Here is an 11,552-nt window from a genome sequence, read left to right as displayed (position 1 = left end):
TTGTAGAAGTGGAGCAATCTTCCATTTACTTGGGCATGTACCTTTTTACCATTATTTACCCAGGGTAGGTTTTCTGAGCACGGATGGTCTTTTTCAGCGACGACCTGCTTCACTCTCGCACAGTTGCATACATTCACACACCTGGGAGGAGCTGCCCAGTACAACCACAGTCTGACACTGTTGGCCGCTGAGCAGCTCTGCCGGGGCAAGTTGTATAAACTGTTGATCCCAGTTGAACGGGGCCCACTGGCCGGATTGACATCAGTCACAAAGCTCCGCTCTGTTCTACTCTGAATGCCGGGACATGTTCCGGACCCCTATGAATATTCATGAGCGTGCTATGGTCTTCACGGGCCAATGAGAGCTCTATTTGCAGCCGGGGGCTTTTTGGCAGAGGGTGACAGTGCATCACTCTATCTCCGTCTCCCGTGCTATTATCAACAGGAAAATAGAGCATGGACACACACAGCATTCAGAGGAAGATAGCTTTGTCGTCTGTTGACAAGGAATTAATTGGATTTGCACAAGTCAGGACGGTTTAAGCCATTATTTGGGGAGAGAGAGCACCGCTGACAGGCATCTCTTATGAGGCCTTTGAAGGTGTCATGTATGGTTGCAAGAAGCACAGGGTTGCATGTCGTGTGGTAAAATCTATAATGCATGGTAGACAAGGGTCAGGCTCAGTGTAGATGTTGTCAGATATTGGCAGGGTTTTTTGCTAATGAAATTATATCCATAAAAAGTATCACCGTACTTGGCCTATCACATGCTTACAATTTCGGGTTATAAGACCAAACAGCCAACAAGCCTCAGTTTTAAAAAAGTGACCACCTCTGGTTTTGCCACCCGGTGACCGGAACAATCACCTCTGACTGGTGAAAATGATTGCCTGTTTTTGCAGCCAATGAAATTCTGGAAACGAGGATATCTTACGTGAGGGATATTTCCCAGGGTATATTATGTTTTTTTCTCTGGCGAAAGAAGAATACTCGTTCGACATCTCCTGCGTGTGCCAATGGTCATTTTGGATAAACAAACCTATACATACCATTAGAAAAACATGTGTAAAAGTAGAGTGTCACTCAAACGGCGGCCATTGGCAGGCAGGCGGGTACATTTTAGCATGGTGTTATTCACCGTCAAAGATGAAAAAATTATATATATATTCTCCTTTGGTTCATTACAATTCACTCAAGCCTAGTAACAGACACACTATCTCTGACACTGGAATTAAATTCCCTGAGATCCATAGATGTCCCTAGATACCAAGAACATGCAAATGGACCTTGTAGTGGAGCAATCTTCCATTTACTTAGGTATGTATTTTTAGGTGGATTTTCTGAAAATAGGGCTAGGGTTTAAGAGGTTAAATACATTCTCAAGTATGACATAGGCTTAGAAAAACGTAAAGAACAAATACATTTTTAAACCATATTACGGCCCCAGGTACACTGTGAAAACCAGCAGAATAGCAGCATGTTCCCTTGGTACCTCTGGTCACCCCCTTCATGCAACTGATTCTCGAGCGGTGGAGGTGCGGCTTCCTGCAGCCGATAAGGTTAGGCCTCACTAAGTGACGGCATCTGCAGCTGCAGTCTGACACGCGGGAACACATTTTCCATTTTACCCCATTTTGGAAACACATCTGTGAGATGTGTTTCATTTATTTACCCATTCAGTGCGTGTGTGTTCTATCTACACCGTCTCCATGGGCTAACTCAATAACCCGTTTGTGGGAGAGGGGGCAAATTCAATTTCACCTCTCCTATACCCGACACGCTTACAGTGAGATGAAAACACATACAACAAAAGGAGGGTCTGATAAAAAGAAAAAACAAGTCACTCTATTTTATTAGATTTTTGTTTGTGCGTGTACAGTATGCAGAGCCACACGGGGCCATTTATTTACACACAAATGCGCACACAAAGATGTGTGCACAAAGACACGTGTGTATATATAACCACATGCATGCGTGCATGTACACACAGGCACGCACAAGCACACATGCAAAGGCCTACAAATGCATGGGTTCTGAGTGAGTGAGTGTGTGAGTCAGTGAGTTGGTGGGTGAGTTACTGAGTGACTGAGTGAGTCTCTGGTGACATGTGGGCTGTGATCTGAATAGCATGTGTCCTATACAGGAAAAATGGGTGTTACGCTGAAATAATAACCCAGCTCTGTGCTCGTCTTCAGAGAAGCCTCGTTCATGAATAAAACAGGCTGGTGTTACTTATACTACACCCTGTACAGCAGCAGACTGGTGTTAACACCTATACTACACCCTATACAGCAGCAGACTGGTGTTACCACCTATACTACACCCTGGGCAGCAGCAGACTGGTGTTAACACCTATACTACACCCTGGGCAGCAGCAGACTGGTGTTACCACCTATACTACACCCTGTACAGCAGTGTTAACACCTATACTACACCCTATACAGCAGCAGACTGGTGTTAACACCTATACTACACCCTGTACAGCAGTGTTAACACCTATACTACACCCTGGGCAGCAGCAGACTGGTGTTACCACCTATACTACACCCTGTACAGCGGTGTTAACACCTATACTACACCCTGTACAGCAGCAGACTGGTGTTAACACCTATACTACACCCTATACAGCAGCAGACTGGTGTTACCACCTATACTACACCCTGTACAGCGGTGTTAAAACCTATACTACACCCTGTACAGCAGCAGACTGGTGTTAACACCTATACTACACCCTATACAGCAGCAGACTGGTGTTACCACCTATACTACACCCTGTACAGCGGTGTTAAAACCTATACTACACCCTGTACAGCAGCAGACTGGTGTTAACACCTATACTACACCCTATACAGCAGCAGACTGGTGTTACCACCTATACTACACCCTGTACAGCGGTGTTAACACCTATACTACACCCTGTACAGCGGTGTTAACACCTATACTACACCCTGTACAGCGGTGTTACCACCTATACTACACCCTGTACAGCAGTGTTAACACCTATACTACACCCTGTACAGCAGTGTTAACACCTATACTACACCCTGTACAGCAGTGTTAACACCTATACTACACCCTGTACAGCAGCAGACTTGTGTTAACACCTATACTACACCCTGTACAGCAGCAGACTGGTGTTACCACCTATACTACACCCTGTACAGCAGTGTTAACACCTATACTACACCCTGTACAGCAGTGTTAACACCTATACTACACCCTGTACAGCAGCAGACTTGTGTTAACACCTATACTACACCCTGTACAGCAGCAGACTGGTGTTACCACCTATACTACACCCTGTACAGCAGCAGACTGGTGTTACCACCTATACTACACCCTGTACAGCAGTGTTAACACCTATACTACGCCCTGGGCAGCAGCAGACTGGTGTTACTGTAGTATCAGTTAAAGCTACTATGTACTCTTGTTGTTGTCAAACCAAATGTAGTATTCTTTTGTTAAGGATGTGATGTCCAGACAGGCGCTTCCAATACTTCTTGAAAGTTTTATTAACAAAAGCAAACAATGGTTGCTTCTTAAAAACACTTGCAGTATCTCAAAAACACTGGATGTATACAACAATTCAAGGTCTGAATCGGCGTTCACCAAACTAATCTAACAAAAATGACCGCTGATCGTATAACACGTCCTTGGCCATGTGGATATAACATGTCCTTAACCGATGAGGCAGTCCTTTTCTCCGTCCTTTTCAGCTTTTCTCTTTCATCTTCTTACGCCTTTCTCTCTGATCCCCTTCCAGTGACCTGTGGCCCTGTATTTATAGCAGGCCTGGGTCCAGTTGATGACCTCACAGATAGTGACATCAGAACAGGTTTTCCTCCAATCCCAAACAGTTAGTTTCTGAGTTTGAAAATGTAATAGCAACGATAAAGAAGTGCCAACCACATATGTCAGCCTTACACCGGTTCCTGACAGGCAGCGAGCGAGCGAACTGGAGACGAAATCGCGCTGTCCTGATATGACGCGGCGCGTGTCCGAGTGTGTCTGTGTGTGTGTGTTACCTGGAAGCACAGGGGCAAAGCAGCCTGCGATTCTCGACCAATAAAAAGTGTTTAGGGGGCGGGACTCGGCCGCGTAATCGCTCAACTAGAGACACAGCGAGCGAATATTTGAGGGGTGAACGACATCGCTGCTCAGTTCGCTGTCGCTCGCGGCAGGTCAGGATAGTCTGATTGAAACTAATTTATTTTAATCACTTTTTCTCGCTCGCTCGCGTCGCTCTATGTCAGGATGGGGTGTCATATATACCTAGGATTAATATTGATGCAATATCTATGTTATCCCACTAGAGGGAGTTATCGCTCAAGGGATATTATTTTGTGGACTACAGAGTGACTACAGATATAGCTGTGAGGTATTTCCGTATCCGGTGCCTGAGTTCTTACCTGTATGACTAACGTGCGCTGAGTGTAAGACGCACCTGTTTATTGTATAACCTTCCATGCTCCCGTTTCCAGTAAACTACCAAACCAAAGGGATCACAAGCGTGTCGAGTGGCTTATTTATTAAAGGGGAGATGAAGCATTAAACAATGTGATCCTAGTTTGTTTGTTGTGTACCTTGTGTAAGACAGGGTCCTATAATAAAATGTGAAATCCTGCTTATTTGTCTGAAAAATCTAATATAATTTCCCTGTTTTCGCCATGGGCGGCGCCATTTTAGATGGTGACGTCACAGTGTTGGTTTGGTGTATACACTGCTGGTTAGCTGCCTATAGTAAACATGGATTGTCGGGTCAGTCAGTAAATAAAATGTTGCCTACCAAACAACGGGATCGCGGTGGTTCTTTTTGAAGAAGAAGTAGTGCTCATTCTGCATCTTTGAACAGTACTCAACAGTACTGAACAGATAGACTAAACAACATAGATTGAAGCCTGCATTTCTCAAACCAAGATGCCTTGCCTACCGGTTTGCTGTGGAAAGGTGAGTGTCCACAACGGCTAGCTAGCTGTTCTACTTGAATACTGAATGTTAATATTGAATCAGACAATATTGAATACTGAATGTTAATTCAGGTTGACAGTTGACATCATTTGACAGTTGACAGGGGGCTGGAAAGTTGATTTAATAAAAGAAAAAATACTAATTTAATCAGATTAATCACTTTATTTAAATTGAGGATTTAGTTTGAGGATATATAAAATAAAATAAATTAAAAGATTTATTAAAAAAAATGATAATAATTTTTTTAATTTTAAATTAAAAACGAAGGTTCGAACGTCCGTTCGAAAAACCCTGACGAAGTTTGAATCACTTTATTCAAATTGAGGATTTAGTTTGAGGATATATAATAATTTAAAAGAAATGATAATTTTTGTTTTTTAATTTTTGTTTTTTAATTAAAAACGAAGGTTTGAACGTCCGTTCGAAGAACCCTGACGAAGTTTGAATCCCAAAAACAGGCTTCGGGGACAGCCTTACCATACATATTATTTATATGATTCAAATTAAACATGTTCCGTTGTGATGTCACAGTATGATGTCATAATAGAACATTCTAGAACATTTGTAATGTCACAGTATGATGTCATAATAGAACATTATAGAACATTTGGGTTCTATATTCAACAATTCTCTCACGATCTCATTGTGCATCTTGAGACAGCATATATAGCAAGCTACCCATTCAAAGGCAAATCTTAGCTATGTTACACCAATTTACAGAGCCTGCTATTTTGTGGCGTCCTGTGCTTAGTTAGCTAGCAACGTTTTAAAGTATTTTCTGCTTCACTTCGATTATGGCAGAACAGGGTGCAGTGGTAATGCAGCAGAATTTGGACAGGAGCTGCTGGGTGTGCTTCGCCACAGACGAGGATGACCGCACGGCCGAGTGGGTGCGCCCGTGCCGTTGCCGTGGCTCCACCAAGTGGGTCCACCAGGCGTGCCTGCAGCGCTGGGTGGACGAGAAGCAGCGGGGCAACAGCACAGCATGCGTGGCCTGCCCGCTGTGCAACGCAGAGTACCTCATTGTCTTCCCCAAGCTGGGACCTGTGGTGTACGTGCTGGACCTGGCCGACCGCCTCATCTCCAAGACACGTCCCTTCGCTGCCGCTGGCCTCATGGTGGTCTGCATCTACTGGACGGCTGTGCTATACGGTGCAGGACTACGTGCTGCGCCTCTGGAGGAAGTACTCCAACAAGCTACAGATCCTCAACAGTATTTACCCAGGGATCGGATGCCCGGTTCCTCGGATCCCGGCAGAGGCCAGCCCCTTGGCAGACCACGTGTCGGCCGCACGGATCCGGTGCGGCGCCCTGGTCTTCCCCATCATCGCTGCCATCGTGGGCAAGCTCATGTTCAGCATTGTCAACTCCAACCTGCAGAGGACCATTCTGGGTGGCATTGCCTTTGTGGTGATTAAGGGAGCGTTCAAGGTGTACTTCAAGCAGCAGCAGTACCTTCGACAAGCCCATCGCAAGATCCTCAACTTTCCCGAGCAGCAGGAGGAGGCCTGAGGGCCCGCGTCCACCTAGCGCATATTTCTCCGTGAAACATGCTTGCAGTGCGCCGGCAGCGCTGGCATGCAGCGCATCTTGTTGATGACAGAAAGAAATCTACAGCCATGCCGCGGTTTTGCACATATTATAGCATATTTGAATAACTTTATTGTATATTAATTATATATATAGTTATTGCCTGACACCACAGTTCGCCCTTTGCTTTTTATTAGCTTTTTAGTAGTGTATTCGTGTAGTTATTATTATTAGTTTTGTCGCGAATCTCAATGGTCTGTCCGTCTGTGGGAGACAGCCAGACAGGCAGGCAGCTCCGGTGTCAGGTTACAAACAGAGTGGTAGATGAATGGCTGTGATTGGTTGTCTGAAAATGAGCCCAGCGCATCGCTCTGAAAGTTGAGAAAGTTTCAACTTTCGCCCGCACAAAAAAGCTGAGAAAAGAAGCCGACGGCAGCGCACTTCCTAGAGGCGGCCGCATGCGCTCCCTCCCCATTGGAATACATTGAAAACAGATGCGTGCGGTCAGAAATATGCGCCAAGTGGACGCGGGCCCTGAGGCAGCTTGGGTTGTCTCACACTTGCACACTTAGTCCTGGGTGCCTCTATGCCTTCTACAACGGCGCTCAGTTTCCAGGTTCCTCTGATTGGCCACGACGGCCACGTGACCCTACGCTAGCCCGCCCCCTTCCTGCTGCGCCGCGCTCGCCAGCTTCCTGTGTGCGCCAAGCTCCTGCCGCGCCGCGCTCCCTCAGCTTCCTCAATTTATAACGAATCATTAAAAAAATATACCTTTAACTGGAATATGTTGTTTCTTTACACATATGTTGGATTATGTAATTGGTGACAAACCAATAAAAATCGCGAATTAACCGGTGGCCACAACAACACACAGTACTGGTGGTGGTGGAGGACCGGGGGGCTCCGCGTCTCGGTGCGGCAGGGGGAGAGGAGGCAGCCGGGGAGGTCGAGGGGGAAGACGGACGCCTGTCTACAAGAAAGTGGTCTACGACGACCACGAGAGTGAAGAGGAGGAGGATGACGCGGTCAGCTTGCGATCAGAGGACGAGTACTGTGTGTTGTTGTGGCCACTGGTTAATTCGCGATTTTTTATTGGAAACAACAACACAACAACACACAGTACTCGTCCTCCTCTGATCGCAAGCTGACCGCGTCGTCCTCCTCCTCTTCACTCTCGTGGTCGTCGTAGACCACTTTCTTGCAGACAGGCGTCCGTCTTCCCCCTCGACCTCCCCGGCCGCCTCCCCGGCTGCCTCCTCTCCCCCTGCCCCCCGGTCCTCCACCACCACCAGTACTAAGTGTTGTTGTGGCCACCGGTTAATTTGCGGTTTTTATTGGTTTGTCATGACAAACCAATTACATAATCCAACATATGTGTAAAGAAACAACATATTCCAGTTAACGGTATATTTTTTTAATGATTTGTTATAAATTGAGGAAGCTGAGGAAGCGCGGCGCGGCAGGAGCGCGGCGCTTGAGGAAGCTGGCGAGTGCGGCGCGGCAGGAAGGGGGCGGGCTAGCATAGGGTCACGTGGGCGTCGTGGCCAATCAGAGGAACCCGGAAACTGAGCGTCGTTGTAGAAGGCATAGAGGCAGTCCTGGGTGGTGGTGGTGGCTGAAGACATGTACTGTATGGCAAACTCTTTGAGAAGAAACTTCTGGTCCAAGAGACATCCTTCTTACGTCTCTTGCGTCCCGACTGACCACTGTTGACACCCAACACCACCACCTCCCCCTCCGCAGAGTGATGATTAGTGGCACGGCCGACAACGTTTGTGCTACGATTATCGCCTCTGCCCCGTCGCCACCGGGCGTAGTTTCTGCGACTTCCAGGGCTTTGGGAAGGCAAATGAGACTTTTGATGCAGACACAAGCACACGTGTGGTCAGTGAATAGGTAGAGAACTTTTTCTTCCCCCAGGAATGTGACTTGTTTTGCGACTGCCGGTGTTGCAGTCAGTGAGTTTGGATGTGTTTTGGTTTTTTCTTTCCTTTTCAACAAGTTTTGATGTTAATAAAATAATAAAAACAAGATCGTTTTTAATGTTCATTTTGCAGATTTCAAAGTCTAGTTTATATTATGGAATGAGGAATATAGTTTTTCTTTGTTAATTAAATGTATTTTAAAGGTCACATGTTATACTCTTTTGAACAAGTTAATATAGGTCTCTGAAGTCCCCAAAACATGTCTTTACCCTTCTGTTTCATTCCTGGTCCAGATGGGCTGTTTGTGTCTGTAGCTTTAAATGCAAATGAGTCATGTTTTTCCCAAACTGCACAGAATGGCAGGGGAACCGGCTCACAAAATTCAGATAAAACTGTCAAACTAGGAGTTGCAGATGAAATATGAATTTAGACCCAACAATTACATATCCTTTTCCAGCATAAAATATTGTCAGAAACATATTTTTGTGAACTGTTCAGGTGGAAAAAGAGCAAGCAATGTTTACGAGCAAGTCGCCATCTTGAAAATCGAGGGAGAATCAAATCTGAACGGCTCGTCTAAAGGCACAGTTTCTGAACAGGCTGTGTGCATAATCTGACTGAATTGTCTTATTTCACAGTTTGTGTGTTGGAACCATCAGAGACCCAAATGTTTGCACAAGCAAAACAGTGCGTTTTTGCATAATATGTGACCTCTAAAGTGACAAATTATAGAATGTGTATGTAGAGGAAATGCTACATAGCACAAAGCTTCTAGCACAGAGACATGTCACCTGCTCTCAACTCTTCCCACATGGCATACAGTAACTTGTGACTATTGCTAATGTACACTCCAATAATAATATCCTATCTATTGCGAAGATAGCTCCAACGGGGTTGACTAAATGTGAGTGTAATTTCACATTCTCCTCATTTGTGAGTCAGGCTTATGGCTTTCTACAAAACACTGCACCCATTCATCAGGCTTGATAAGGTTTGCAACAGTCGAAGGTCAGCGTGTTCCTGCGAGGGGCCCCGTTTGCACCTCTTCAAAAGCATATTTCTTCCGTCTTCCAAATGACCATATAAAGCCCAACCCAATCAGAAATTATCCTCCCAAAACTAAAACGCAGCAATGATACGTCTCTATTCGCTATGCTTATAACGTAACACACTATGCTTTTGTTTGCTTTCGCTCTGGCAAACCTGTGTCCATGTACCTTGATTACACTCTGCCAAACTGAGAGTCCTCCATGGATGTAAACCTTTTATGTTCAAATAAACCAACGTAAGTATTCAGAACCTTATCTCCTTGCTTCATTTGATTCTTGTCTGACCATGTTACTGTTTGCTTTAATGCCGGGCGAGAACCTGTTGTGGTCTGACATTTACACGGGCTCATCAGGCCTATCTTGTGTCTATTCTGTATGCCTTAAGCATTCTATGACCAGTCGAAATCCACGACATTCTTTGGTGTCTGAAGTGGGACGCTCACCGTTTTCTGTCCGGTGCCGACACTCTCTTACCGGGGTCGCACCCCCTTGCATCGCTCTGCTACAGCTACGACAGGACAGTGAGAGAGTCTTGAGGGTATTCGTCTGTCTGCACTGGCGGGACGGGCCGGCGTCCTCCCGGCATTTCATGCAAACGTCACTATAATCAGGAATAAGCAGGAGAGGAGCCGTCTGAATATTTCATTCTGTGTGTGTGTGTGTGTGTGTGTGTGTGTGTGTGTGTGTGTGTGTGTGTGTGTGTGTGTGTGTGTGTGTGTGTGTGTGTGTGTGTGTGTGTGTGTGTGTGTGTGTGTGTGTGTGTGTGTGTGTGTGTGTGTGTGTGTAAATGTACGCATACATGCATACATACTGTAAGGTCTCACTGATGAGTCTGAGACCAACGTAAAGTCTACAAATTAACAGTTTATTAACCAGACCGGAACAGCATCGGTGTACAAGCCATAATACTCAGTTGGCTATTTCCTAGTTATCTCAGGTCCCTATGAGTTGTGCTTTCATGTTTGCTACAGCAGCTCTGCCCTTGGGCTCAACGTTTAATGAGTCTCAGTCTGATATTAGCTTCACCCCAAATCTCTACCAGGAGCTATTTAGAGTAGAACATGCTGTAATGATGGCGGGCAACTCGGATCAAACAGAAACATCACCATCCATCAAAGGACTAATGGAAGTTGGGAATGTCTCGATATCCTTCCGAGGCAGAAGTTCTGCTCCACTCACCTGGCGCTCTGCCAGGGATCCTCTGGCCCGTCAGCTTATATATTAAAGGCAGCCCAAGAGTGCTTCCGCGTTTCTCTGATTGGCCATGACGCCCACGTGACAGCGCGCTAGCACGCCCCGCGGCAGAGAGAGCGGCAGAGCGGCAGCGGCGCATAGGTTGCCGCGGCATTATGCATTCGTAATCCCCCCTGTTTTAACATCGCCGGTTAGCTCAACTCATTCCTCAGCTTGCTGTGGAGCCTGTGGTCAGTTGGTGACAAGTTGGAATCACTTCAATTTTTTTTTTTTTTTTTTACGTTTAATTAATTTATCATCTCTCTATATAAACGTAACTAGAGTCTGTCTTTCTTTCGCCGGTTAAGTTTAGGCATTCTTTCGGAGTTGGTTAAGGTTAGAGTTTGTCTTAGAGCATGGCAATAGAATGCCTGTCTTTCTTTTGCCGGAGCAGCAGCCTATTTCCGCTCTGCCGCGCGCCGCGATAAGCCGCTGTCACATGGGCGTCGTGGCCAATCAGAGAAACGCGGAAGCACTCTTGGGCCGCCTTTAATATAGACGCGGCCCGTCACCCTCCGAGCCTGGATGTAGTGATACATCTACAGTCTCTACATTCCAGACAAGGCCTCTCACTTTAGTATTCACCAAACATGTTGAATATACCATGAGGCTAGCGCTGCGACTCTAATTGCAGAGATATAATGTTCCTGGTGAGATTTATGAGCTATTAATCTATTCATGCAGAATGATTAATGGGTCTCGTGTTGGACGACATATGATTCGTGTTATTCATTCGTCACGGCTGTCGGGGACACAAGACTTTGGGCCATTCGCCCAAAACTGCTGCAAAGTTAGACAGACGTTTCTTTTTCCCTCGTCACGTCAAGGAATGAACACAGATTGTACTG

The 11,552-nt window shown here is 45.9% G+C and overlaps 1 pseudogene across 1 annotated transcript; it reads left to right on the top strand.

The window, feature by feature from the left end:
• The first annotated feature begins 5,761 nt into the window (after positions 1–5,761).
• LOC311244135 (E3 ubiquitin-protein ligase MARCHF5-like) lies at positions 5,762–6,479 on the top strand (annotated as a pseudogene). Its single transcript has one exon. The product of its transcript is annotated as an E3 ubiquitin-protein ligase MARCHF5-like (transcript).
• Positions 6,480–11,552: the final 5,073 nt, after the last annotated feature.

Source organism: Notolepis coatsorum, assembly GCF_963971535.1.
Source record: "Notolepis coatsorum genome assembly, chromosome: 17".
Classification (NCBI taxonomy): Eukaryota; Metazoa; Chordata; class Actinopteri; order Aulopiformes; family Paralepididae; genus Notolepis; species Notolepis coatsorum.
Note: the sequence above shows the minus strand (reverse complement) of the source record. Positions and strands in the feature narration are given on the sequence as shown.